At 37.4% G+C, this 12370-nt stretch overlaps 1 protein-coding gene across 15 annotated transcripts in view; it reads left to right on the top strand.

The window, feature by feature from the left end:
* The window catches only part of DLG2 (discs large MAGUK scaffold protein 2), a 999036-nt gene that overhangs the window by 378919 nt on the left and 607747 nt on the right, over positions 1-12370 (top strand). The window lies entirely within an intron of this gene.

The following is a 12370-nucleotide window of genomic DNA, read 5'->3' as shown; positions in this document are numbered from 1 at the left end:
ATTTAATGCTACTATCTAGTTCTATTTTCAACATCATGATTGATGCTTGCAGGTGATTCAGTTTTTTGCTGATTTCGCCAAAAGCAGTAGCAGTATTGTCATTGTGTGGGCACCCAGATGAGATTGTATTAAGCAAGTAATCTACTGCAAAAAATATTCTTTCAGTCCCGTCAGTGACAGAGGTAGGAACAAAGCAAACACAAAGCTAAGTGAGGAAGTCCAACCAGCACCTTTTACCCCCCAAGTTTCCAGGCTTAAACATCCCCCCTACTAAAAGTATTTCTGATTATCCCTTTAAGGGAAAAATGTTAATATACAAGATCTAATTACCTCTGTCTAAGCTGATACGCCTACAGCACCTTTTACATAACCCAAACACTTGAGTTCCAATTATACAATTATATTTTAACATGTATTAAGTGCTATTCCTTTAGGGAGGAGACTTATACTGAATATTTCAACTAAATTCCTTCCTCAATGTGGGCAGATATATGGTAGAGTCTGATTTCATTACAGTGCCAGAGACTTGGGGGTTTTTAGTTCCTTTCCCCTTGAATAAACCAGCTGGCTGTTCAGAAAGCCCATTTTCCATGTCTGCAGCACTGACAACAGTATCTGTACATGTATATCAGTTGCAGGCTATGAAGCTCACGTTCTTTGGGTCAGCAGTGGCACTGTTACCGCAATTAGATGTATAATGATCTGTCTACACTCAGTGCTAGTATACTTTCTTTTGCATACAGCCTGTGGCAAGGGCCACATCTCTAGAGGAAGCAACCTGTTCAAATGTGGAGGAAAGGCCACTGGTTTTTTTTAATATTATATCTTGGTGTAGAGATTGATAACACAATAAATTGAGTGTCCCTTTACTGAAAAGATGGATGACTCCAAGGACCAGTCTTCCTTTCTGATATCTTCACTCAACTTCTGTAAGACACAAAAGCCTTCATCTGGATAACTTGTTGAAGGAAGGCTATTTGCTGCACACTTTTAATTGTTAACATCAATGAGGTTTGTAGGTCACCTCTTCTGGAAACCCAGAGCCTAAGTTTAGAGTGAGGAGTCCGAACGTATTCCTATGCTCAGAGCTAACTCAAGTTTTTTTGAACATCCGGGAAGGATAGGAGAATAAAATAGATGAACCAAGAAAAAGTGAGTGGAGGGAAACCCTAGCATGCAAGGCTGGGGACTGCTGGTGCTCCCTGTGGTGGATTAAATACTTGTGGGGTAATGGCTCTGTTGGAGGGGAGGAACCAGGCCCCAGAAGTGTTCTGCTTCCTTCCATACCTCAGCATCAGCCTATGCCAAAGCTGGAACAACCTACAGTGCACCTACAGAACTTGTGCTAGTTTCATCACTACCATGGAGGTTACCTTATCAGCAGCTTAACCACTCGGTTTAACTCTGGTGCAGCTATTTCTATACTACACTGTAGAAATTCCTGCACAGCAATTAAGTTTAAAATATTCCCTGCTTAGAAAACCAACTTCTGGAAATGTTGAATGAAGTTATCACATTGGGCTGTACCCATCAGATAAACTGGGTTCCTGCCCAAAGAAAATGTGAACGTAATTAATTACAAGCTAAAACTAAATTATTAAAGCATCATACTTATTTTAATTATAAAAATCCAAAAAATCTGGTGGTAAAGTTCCCATGGTAACCTTAGCTCTGTCTCCTGTGTGCATTGGATATGAGTGGATGTTTGTGTAAAATAGGAACATTCATTATCACGGTCAGAGTGATTTAGGACTTGCTGATCAGGAAGATGTTAATCAGACCAGAAATCTCATTTTAAAAAGTGATTTATTTTTGCTATTTCTCTAGCCAAGCGTTGCAACACAGAGAAGATTTTTAATTTCTGTCCGGTCTGATAACTATTCCTGCTAAAACATAATGCCTGAACCATCCATATCTTGTCGTAAATCTGATCTATCATTGTTCAAATTTAGCTATGATTGTGACAGACACCCTGCAGTCATAAATCTCTAGAGCAAGTAAGATGAAATTGGCATCCATTTTTTTCCAGTGAGCTCACTAGTATCAAACATTTGATTACACACTGCACCGTGATGCTAACACTTAATACTGCAGAGCTAATTTCACTCATAAAGTTTTCTTTAAAAGGGTTAGGCACTGTTTGCCTATCCATCAAGGATTATGGAGGATGCAGAGGTCTGATGACATAGCAGAACTGTCTCCAGTCCTCTGATATTATGACGGCATTCCAGCAGGCATTCCCAAGAGACACTCCCTTAATCTGTTCATTTCCTTCCCCTACCTCACCCATGTTCAGTTTTTCCAAAATGTCCACATCAGCCGTCACTCTCTGACAGAGCAAGGGGACCAATGATCAGGGAGGGGAGGTCTTAAGTGCTGATGTGGGGAGAGATCAACAGCTGTAAGAAATTTGAGCTATTTTGTATAGGCAGAGTATAATAAAGTTTTGTGAAAAAACCTCACCGCATATTATACACTTGTGAAACGTGTCTAGATGGTGAAGGCATTAAAGGGTGCTATTAATTTTTATTACTGTCATGAGATTCTGTGAATGGCATGTTCCTGGTAGTGAGCTTTACAAGTCTTATGTAAGGTACTTTTCTAAACTACAGCTTATTCTTTTTTTTTCTTTTTTTTTTCATGTGGTCGCCTGTAACACTATTTTCAGTGTGGTGGTTCAGAAAGAGGATTAATACTTTAGAGGAAGAACTGAAGGTGTAAAATTTTTCCTGTACAAATAAATAAACATCCTTGCATCTACTGAATATGACTATATTCTTGCTGATCTGTTGTGTAAAGTCAAAAAAGACAACATTATATATACATAGCATAAGCATAATGTATCTATAAATATATTCTGAGCAGACACAGAATAATAGGAAGATCTACTGTTTCTAAAGTCCCCAAGACATAAACCTAAACACAAGTTACAATTCACTGTATTGAAAAGCTGTGAGTATTTAAAACAGATGTAAGAATCAACTCACTAGAATTCATCTAAAGAGAATTGAGAAATATTAAGAAAGAAACCTCAGAAAAATTCTATTCTGTTGTCATTGAGGGGATGGGATTAAATGTTAGAACAATTAAATTTCAGAATATCTTCAGACACTGAATTGCCTTTAAATATAGGAAAGCTGGACATACTGAAGTAGAGCGATAATTTCAATGTTTTAAGTACACATTGTTTTACTGTGAGTCATGAGGTCAAAGTCTAGTACTTAGCATCCCCATCCTGCTAAAATTAAACAGCATAGAGATTTTCTGCCAAAGTCTTTCAGAATTTGTATATTTTATTTATTCAGATATAGCACAAAAGGTAAAATATATATTTATGCCCCTGAAGAAACTTGAAAATACAGAACAGTTATAATCCCCAAATGTCCTTCATCATAATTACTTTTCTTTTGTTTGTGGTAACATTTGCTCTGTTTTGTTAGAAGGATGGACTTGAAATTAAACTTCAAAATCAGTTGGAATATATTTGCAATAAACCTAATGACAAACTTTTTTAGATTAGTTGTCTCTGACATAACCAGTGGATACCTCTGTGCTCATGTCAGTAAGACACAGTCTCTGGGTTATGGGAGGTGACATCAGATTTCTGTGGTTATTCCCAGCTAGATGAAACCAGGCATAAAAGAGCCCTCTTGCAAGTGCTGTCAGAACAAAGGGATTGCTGAACAGGGGGCAGAGGAGGAGTTAAAAGGAACAGAGATATACACAGAGAGTGAAACACTTCAAAGCCAGCCTCATCAGGGCTAGAATTCTCCAGGAAGACAGAGGATAATGAAAGCAACACTACTCTAGTCTTCCAACCCCTAAATGACAGCCAAATGCAGATTCATTGCTAACATTAATGGGTTGAAAATCTCATTATCTTTGATAGTTTTTGTTGCCTCAGACAAAAAATTATAGAACTGGAGCAAAGAAGGATAAGGAATGCTCTCTTACCCCATAAGAATATGAATAGCAACTTTAATCAGAGATATAATAGGCTGCAGAAACTGTGAGTAGAATGTCTGGGGGGTTGAGTGTCTGATGAGAGATCCTGCTGGTTACAGGCACACTGAGACATAAGCATAGTCTGCTGTGCCCCCAACACTACTGATCCTCAGTGTGTGCCACAAACATGTGCTGACTCTGTATTCTGTATTACATACACCCTGTGTTTGTTTTCTGCCAGTCATTCAGTTGGAGCTCTTCCAAGAGCACATCAAGCCTTCTTAGCTTTTCTGTGGCAGATAATAGTGGAGGAGGGATTAGGCGTGCCCAAGTCACATCCCAACACAGCTCTTATGACTGGGAGGGTAAAAAAAAATGCAGGAACATCACTAAGAATTCTGAAAGGAAAGATACAAGAATTTGACAAACAAAAGAAGGGACCAAGTCCATACTCAGAGTAGTGGGTGGACAATTATGTCCTGATTGAGATCCTCAACAGGAGGAGAAAAGTGTACAGCATCACAACTCTGACTGCAGCAAAAAGCATGTGGAGTTCGAGGATCAGAGTTAGTTAACAGAAGCCAACCCACTGGGTGTCATTAAAGGAAAGATGTGAGAAGGAGGATGTATTATATCACTTTGCAAAAGTTGGCAAGAGCCAAAATGTGTGTTCTTCAGATTAATCCTCACAGGAACAATGATCAGCAGTTCATTTGTAGATAAATCCACTATTGAACTGGAAGTAAATGGGATAGTTATGAAGTTGGACTTGGTGCATATACTATTTGTTGCCAAAAATAGTTGTTTTCATTGCTAGGCTAGTAAATTTACTACTCACAGTAAAAGAGTTAAGTGCTGCACTTATTGCCATTATAGAACACAGACACATCAGTGTGCAAAAACTAAACAAGGAGAGGGGTCTCTGAAGAGCAGAGTTTGCTTTGGAATCCCTACATTAAAGAAGTATTGAACTAACTGGATAATCAGCACATTTCCTTAGTCCTGATCTTTTAATGATACTAAGGAAAACATTTCTTTTACTAGTGGAAAATATGAGAGATCCTTTTCGTCATCAAGAAGACTCCTAAAAATGAAGGAAGCAGAGTGGAGGTTGGAAAACTGTTCTCCAGGAGTAATAAACCTCCCAAAACACAGACATTTATCAGCATTTTAAATGTCATAGGATGTTTGAGACATCCTCCAATATGTCTGTGGTAGATGTGTCACCACACCTATCGGAAACCCATGACTTTGTCCAGTGACAGCTGAAGGCCAGACAGGTCTCTCTGGTACTAAAATGTCATAAACACCATCATGTCAGCTGATGAGCATGGTTATAGTCTCCAGAGGCATCAGAAGAGATGACAGAGACCAAGACACCTCCATTTCACACATTTTGGTAAAATATCCCTTCCCTAAGGAATGTGAGAGCAAGCAGTTATTAGCTTTGTTAAAAAAAAAAAAAAAAGAAGGGAATCATGTTTCAGTCAAAATTTATGCCAGATGTTTTAACGAACTTGATATATCAATAGATAACATAGAAAAACAGTATATTAATGCTTTTTCCACCCCTGGAAGATATTCTTTCCTTACATGTCTGTTTGAGATGTGCTGGACAACCAAACTATTTCACTGGGAAGCACATCTGTGATATCCTTACAGGCAGTAGGACCCAGAAAGGTTAAAAAACCATGACTAGATGCTCTCTGGAGCAAAGTGGGTTGCTGGGTCAGAGCTCAATTAAGTTCTGTTGTATGATATATTTGATTTTTGGGGATACTGATAGTTCATAACATGTTGATACCTGTATCCTCGATGCACATGGTTTCTTTGAGGGAGAGCAACAGAGGGACACTAATGTTTTAGTCTTACTATAGAGTTTGGGAAGCTGAGAGAATTAGAGGATCTTATTTTACGTATGATCTCCATAACTGAAATGCTAAATTTCTTTCAATCCTCTTATTCTGCTCTGTGAAGCCTGGAAATGGCTTTGGCAATACAGGTGATAAGGACTGAATAGTTTGTTGCAATACAGAAGATGACTTTCAATTGTAGCTGCAAATATCTCATGCCCCTATTCCTGGGAAATCAATCTAAGCTAATATTGATCACAAACTGATGGTTTGGAAAATCCTCACTTTTGCATAAATAAAAAGCTTTTTGTCGTTGTTGGTAAAATGTATGATTCACAAACTGAATATAAACCTATAAGAGAGCTGCTGTTTGTAGACAAACTCTTTCATGCATTTAACCAAGGTTTAGTAGAAGTAATTGTCCTAAGCCTAAATTTGTTTCCTAATAACCGAAATTTAATAACCAGTCTTGTCTGCCAGAGCATACTCAAATGAAGACACTGGAAAATTACTACATTTGGCAGTGGCATGTATTTAACACATTTTACTAATTTTGGGAAAAATACCTGGAGCAGATAGGAGCTGGGCATTAGAAGGATCATCTGCAAAATTTTATGGGAAAAATATATTAAATTGAAGGTCATTTAGAGTGAACAATCCATGAAAGATGGTGCAAAATATATTAAATTTGCTTCAGCTGAAGAACAGTATTGCTGATTGAAGTCTTGCAGAAGGTACAAGTCTACAAAATGCAAAAGAGGCTCATATTGGTTGGTTGGCTTATATTAGAAAAAAAAAAAGGCTTACCAGGAAAAAAAAAAAGGCCTTTATTTCGTTATCTTTTCGGAAAAATCCTACAAACCTCTGTGTTTATGCTTGATGGTTAGCCTTACTGTTTTAGAAAATGCTCCCAGGAAAGAGGAACTCAAGTATCTCATCCATTTTTGTAGCAGATAGTACAGCTGGCTGAATACTAGCTGAGAACAGATCTTAGTTTACTAAGAATGTGTTCAAGTACTTTTTAATAAAGGTTAGTTTTTAATCATGTTATCTCTCATCCCCATAGTTCCCTGTCTGAATGGCTGGTGGAAATAATGCAACCCTCAGAATGACTATTGCAAAATCAATCAGATTTTGCTCCATATTCACTATTTTCAAATTCCAGTATGGCTCTAGTGAAGTGATCGCTGCTGATAGCTCTGATTATTAGAAACCTGAAAACACATATATTTACATTGCCAGAAACCACATCTAAAATCATTGGACACTTTCAAATGGGAAAAGTAAAAATACATAGTTGATATAATTTGAAGTCTTGGATACTCCTACTTCAGGTAATGGTATTGTTCACCTCTGTAGTAGAAAGTGCTAGAAAGTCTGCATGGCCCAACAGAAGGTCTTCTTGCTTATGTCCACACTACTTAAGTCTGACTCCTTCTAGAGAAGTTTTGACCTGGAAGGGGCCAGTTGGAGTGACCCAAAACATGTAACATCTAATAATGAGGATAATGAGTGTCCAGGGTTGAGCATGTTCCCGAACCTCCTTTTTTTTTTTTTTGCAATACAAGCATTTACAGAAGTAGTAGTGTTACAGTATTCCGGCAGATCAAGCTAACCAGATTGGGGAGCAACTTGAACTTACTATACGCATCATGTTTTCTAATCATTCATTCTGTAATGGGAAGAAAAGGCGTGCTTTGAGGAATGAAAGGCATGCTTTGAGGACTATTGCTTTAGTGGCTGAATTTCCTGGACAATAGAGCAATCTCATTTCTAAGCCTTGCAGTAGGTACCAGACAAGGGATAAAAAAACCTCTTAGAGGATCTCTGGGGAAAAAGTAGTCCCTGGATACCACATGAGCATCAGTGGACTGATTTAATTTTATCCATTTTATGAATGGAGTATAATATTAAGATTAGAGAGAAGTGTATTTCCAATAGTTGTATCAATATTTGTTTTTATGGAGAGAATTAATTGGAAAAAGAGGTGGTTTATGGGATGACAGTATAGAAATCATGATTTGCTAGAGTAGCAGCAAAAAGTAGTAGGTTAGCAGCAGAGTAAGCCTATATTTGGTAACCCATGTGAAGGCTCACATCTATTATGCTCTGCTCTGATACAGTTCTTTCATTTGGTTCCTCACCTTTTCTATCACTTGTTCCCCTACTACTCCCTTTCCCTTCAGCTCATCCAAGACAGAATTAAGCAGATACTGAAATTACAGAGTAGCTAACCAGAATCATCCTTGATACATCTAAGCAAGGAGACACATAGTGTAGGTGTGAGCTCCAGAGACTTGGATCCGGTGATGCCCTTTTCCACAGTTCCTCACCAATGCTTTGTTGTTACAGAAGCAACTAGATTAACAGGAGACAGCAGCAGTGATTTTTTTCTGTGTTTAATCCCAATGTAGATTAGTTTCCTCTGCCAGTTGCACTCTTTCTTTTGAACCCTTCTCTGTGCATAATTGTGAGTTTAAAAGTTCCAGTTTCATTCCATGTCACAAATATCTGTCAGTCAAGTATAATAATACATGGTAGCAAGTGTAGAAGCTTTAACTTAGTCATAGCTGCCACTTAATAAAGCCAATTTCTGATGGATTAGGAGACAAGTCAGAACTGTTTTAGGTACAAACAAAAAAATTGTTGCCTGTTTTCCTGAGCCTTTGAGACTTCACTTTTGCTTAAATCCAAGAGGGCACGAGACATGGAGGCTGTCAGATCATGACTGTAGAAACACTAGATGCAGTACATCATCCCAGTTCCCACATCCAGATCAAGAATTAGAAAGGGAAGCAATTCCTAACATGTTTATTCTGTAAAACATATTCACAAACTGAGGCATTGGGTACACTGGCATAATTATCCACTGCTGTCAATGGATATGCTGGTGCTGAATGTGATTAACCTGCAAGCACAGCCAAGAACTATTCTTGTTTCAGAAAGCCCATGTTAAACCTGCCTGCTTGTGAAACTGTGCTCAGTGCTGCTGTAATTGCATCCATTGCTGGCACATGTTGTTAATAACAAGCATTTTTGCTGTTGTAGACAAGGGTAAAATGTAAGGATGTTGCAGTGAGCCAAAGCTTGAAAGCCCTCACTTAGCTTGTATGCTCAGGATTTAAACTACTGGGGAAACTTTATGTTTCTGGCTACTTATCATTACATACAACATGTTCTTGGAAACCATGCCACATTTAACAGCAGTTAAAGCCATCTGCTGCTCCTGAATTTTCACTTCATTCACAAGCCTGTTTTAAAAGTATTTTTGGACGTGTCACCAATGTGCTATCAGCTGTTTATTATTCTGTTGTAAATTGATAAGAAGAATTACTCAAATTTTAAAAGGAAATTGTAGCCTCCTGTATATTTTTGAGATTTTCATTGAAACTTGCCTTTCTCTCATTGTCTGACATAAATAAAATTTTTAGTTTAAAAGCAATTATCCAACATGAAAGTTCATCCTCTCATGCTAATTGCTGATTTAAGTTACTATTAATTGCATAGGTGTAGATTCTGCAGAATTCATCTATAGTAATTACATCACTGGCATAAGGAACAGACTTGAACTTAGCACTGTGATCACAGATACTGTTCAGTAGATTGAAGTTCCTGTAATTGCAAACATTTTTCATATCTTTCTCTGTAAATACTATTATAATTTTCTTTACACATGTTTTCTCCCTATGTTCATGTTTTATTACTATTACTTTGCATAGCAATACTTCAATGCTTTCTACATAAGATTATCAGGAACTTTGGCTTTCATGACATCTTCTTTTGAAGACTTTTTTTAAACAGAGAACTTTATTTTCCTCAGTTTTATTGGTGTGGCTTTTGGTTTTATGATACTGCATGATATTCTTGTATGAAGGTAATTATTGTTGGGCCATGTGACTTCCCAGTATTTTGTAGGTGCTATTTTTTTTCCATGGCAATAAACTGATCCTTCCTTAATCTACAGATTAGCAAGGCTTTCCAGATGATAGGTGTATTTAAACCCTTGTAAAAGTGGAGTACTTCGACACTGAAACTTGTTTGGCTCTAAGTCTTTTGTAAAACTTTTACTGGATTTGGGATTTTGGATATTTAGATTTATGGTAGTTCATAACATTTAATGTAGCTTGACTTTTTTTTTTCTTTAATTAAAGAGCAGGAGATTTAGATTTTTCATGCAATAAGCACCAATTTTTATATTTAAACTTTATTTTTGTATTTAATAATAACTACTATAAATGACAATGTCTCCTAGAAAATAGAATATCTCCTTAAAATAAAAAGGACTTTTGGGGGTAAGATTCAGTTGTCTAAGATAGGACATTTTAGATGTCCTATAGGATCTGAGATATGCATATGGCTGTCAGAAATGCCAGAAGGAAACCCGTACCATTGTGAAGAATCAGCTGGAGACAAAATGATACCTTAATGCATCTAATGACATGACACACTCTATTTGGGAAACTCAATCTCACCTTTAAGGTTGCCACATTTGTATTATACAGTTTGATGCTTAAGAAGAATGCTGTTTTAAATGCTACTTCACTTGCATTTGAGTTCATTCAAAAGACTGTTTTTAAAAATGAGATTACATTTCTACATCCACTACATCCACTAGTGTCATTTCTAAAATCTTACTTTGGAAACAAGTGTGTATTTATTTTATTTTAAGTTATCAGAAAGGAATATACCTTTTGCTGTTAGCTGGCTGTTAATCATCTGGTTCCAAATTAAAATTGCTAAAATTACTGGGGAATAAACCTCTCATGGATGAAAGCTATAGTCACAAAATGTAGGACATGGAAAGGACTGAAACTTTCAATGTTTTAGCACCGTAGTAGTTAAAGGGTTTTTTTCACAGCAGCAAATTTATAGTGATTTCTCTGTTTTTTCTCTCAGTGGAGATAACTGATCACTATCCCTATGTAATATCCTGTTTTCAGTCTTTCTTAGGTTATGAGTCTCTTCTTGTGGATTTCTTTTGGCTTTTTCAGTGCCTATCTGAAAACATAGTGCCCCAAAATGATACAGTTCTACTGGTGTCTTTTTATCAGTGATTACAGCACAATAGTTATAACCCTTGTCCTTATACACAGCAATCATTCATATTTTGAGGGAAGGTCATTTTATAAGAGAACCTCACTCCTGGCTCCTCCTTAGTTAATGATCTCTGCAGAGGTGTTCCTTACTCTGTATTTTTGCATCTGGGATTTCCTCTGTCAGGTAAATGCTTACTGCTCGGTGTGCATTTATTCTGTCTGTACTTATGGAACTACACATTTCTTTTCAAAAGTCTCCAAAACCAAGTATTCAAAATAAACTACATATACACAGAAACTTACCGTGGACAAAGTGCATCAGCTCCAGCAGACTTCTACATAAAATGCTTCCCAGCTGGCTTGGTGCTTATATTAGGGAATCCACAGCCACCCATCACACTGTAAAAGAAAGTACTCTAGGTGTTTTTCATCTAAAAAACCTGTCCCTATAAGCTCAATTGAATATTCAGACCTCAATTCATCCCACTTCACTGAGGTGAGAATGCATCCTCCGAAGAGTGACTCAGTGCATTTAAGTCCTGAACCATTCTCAGGAGTTTCCTGCATCTCAAAAGACTCTGCTCCTAGCTGACACATCTAAATGCCTGAAGACTGACAGCATCAATAGAAGCCTCAGTTCTTAAGAATATTGTTGTATGATGGCATTATTTCCTTTTAAGCAGAGCCAGAAGTCCCTTTTCCTTAGACTGTACTTAACATTAAAAAGTCTTACACCCTGAGCTTTTTGACTATTATTAGCCTTTCTCTATACCAACAGTGTTTCAAGACTTCCCTGAATGTTAGCCCAGTGGTTTCACGCTTGCTGATTTTTATACTAGCTATTAAAAAAGACTTAATCTTGCAGCTGAGAGTGAAAAACTGTTACTTTTTATGCATAAAAAGAAGCGGTTTTATACCTAAAGGGTGTCTACAAGGAGGCTGAAGTAGGTACATTTTACAAGGGCATGTAGTAATAGAACAAGGGGGAATGGCTTCAAATCATCAGAGAGCAGGTTTAGATTAAATATTAGGAAGAAATTCTTCACTACGAGGGTGGTGAGGGTGGTGAAGCACCCAGGTCGCCCAGGGAGGCTGTGGATGACCCATCCCTGAAAGTGTTCAAGGTCAGGTTGTATGGGGCTTTGAGGAGCCTGGTCTAATAGAAGAAGTCCCTGCCCATGGCAGAGGGGGTTGGAAGTAGATGATCTTTATGGCCCTTTCACACCCAAGCTATTCTATGATTTCTCTTTTTTTTTCTTTAATTTGTATTAAAATAGAAACAAAAAGTCACTAAAGTAACTTAGTAAAAGGTGAGGATTAGCATTACATAAACATCATAATGAATATGACCTTTGTAAAAGTGCTTTTCAGTTCCTTAGGTATTAAACATTGTGTAAAAAAATGCTATTGGATGCATAGCTACAGACATGGTAGTTTTGCTGTCAATAAAAACAGATCCTGGCAACAGGTCTCTCCTTACTGACATGGCTCTTTGATACTGTTGCTTGTTAAGAACTCCTGTGTTTTCTACAATGG

The sequence above is a fragment of the Corapipo altera genome, unplaced genomic scaffold (assembly GCF_003945725.1).
Source record: "Corapipo altera isolate COAL_440 unplaced genomic scaffold, ASM394572v1 0, whole genome shotgun sequence".
Lineage (NCBI taxonomy): Eukaryota > Metazoa > Chordata > Aves > Passeriformes > Pipridae > Corapipo > Corapipo altera.
The sequence above is the reverse complement of the archived record's forward strand: the minus strand, read 5'-3'. Positions and strand labels throughout refer to the sequence as shown.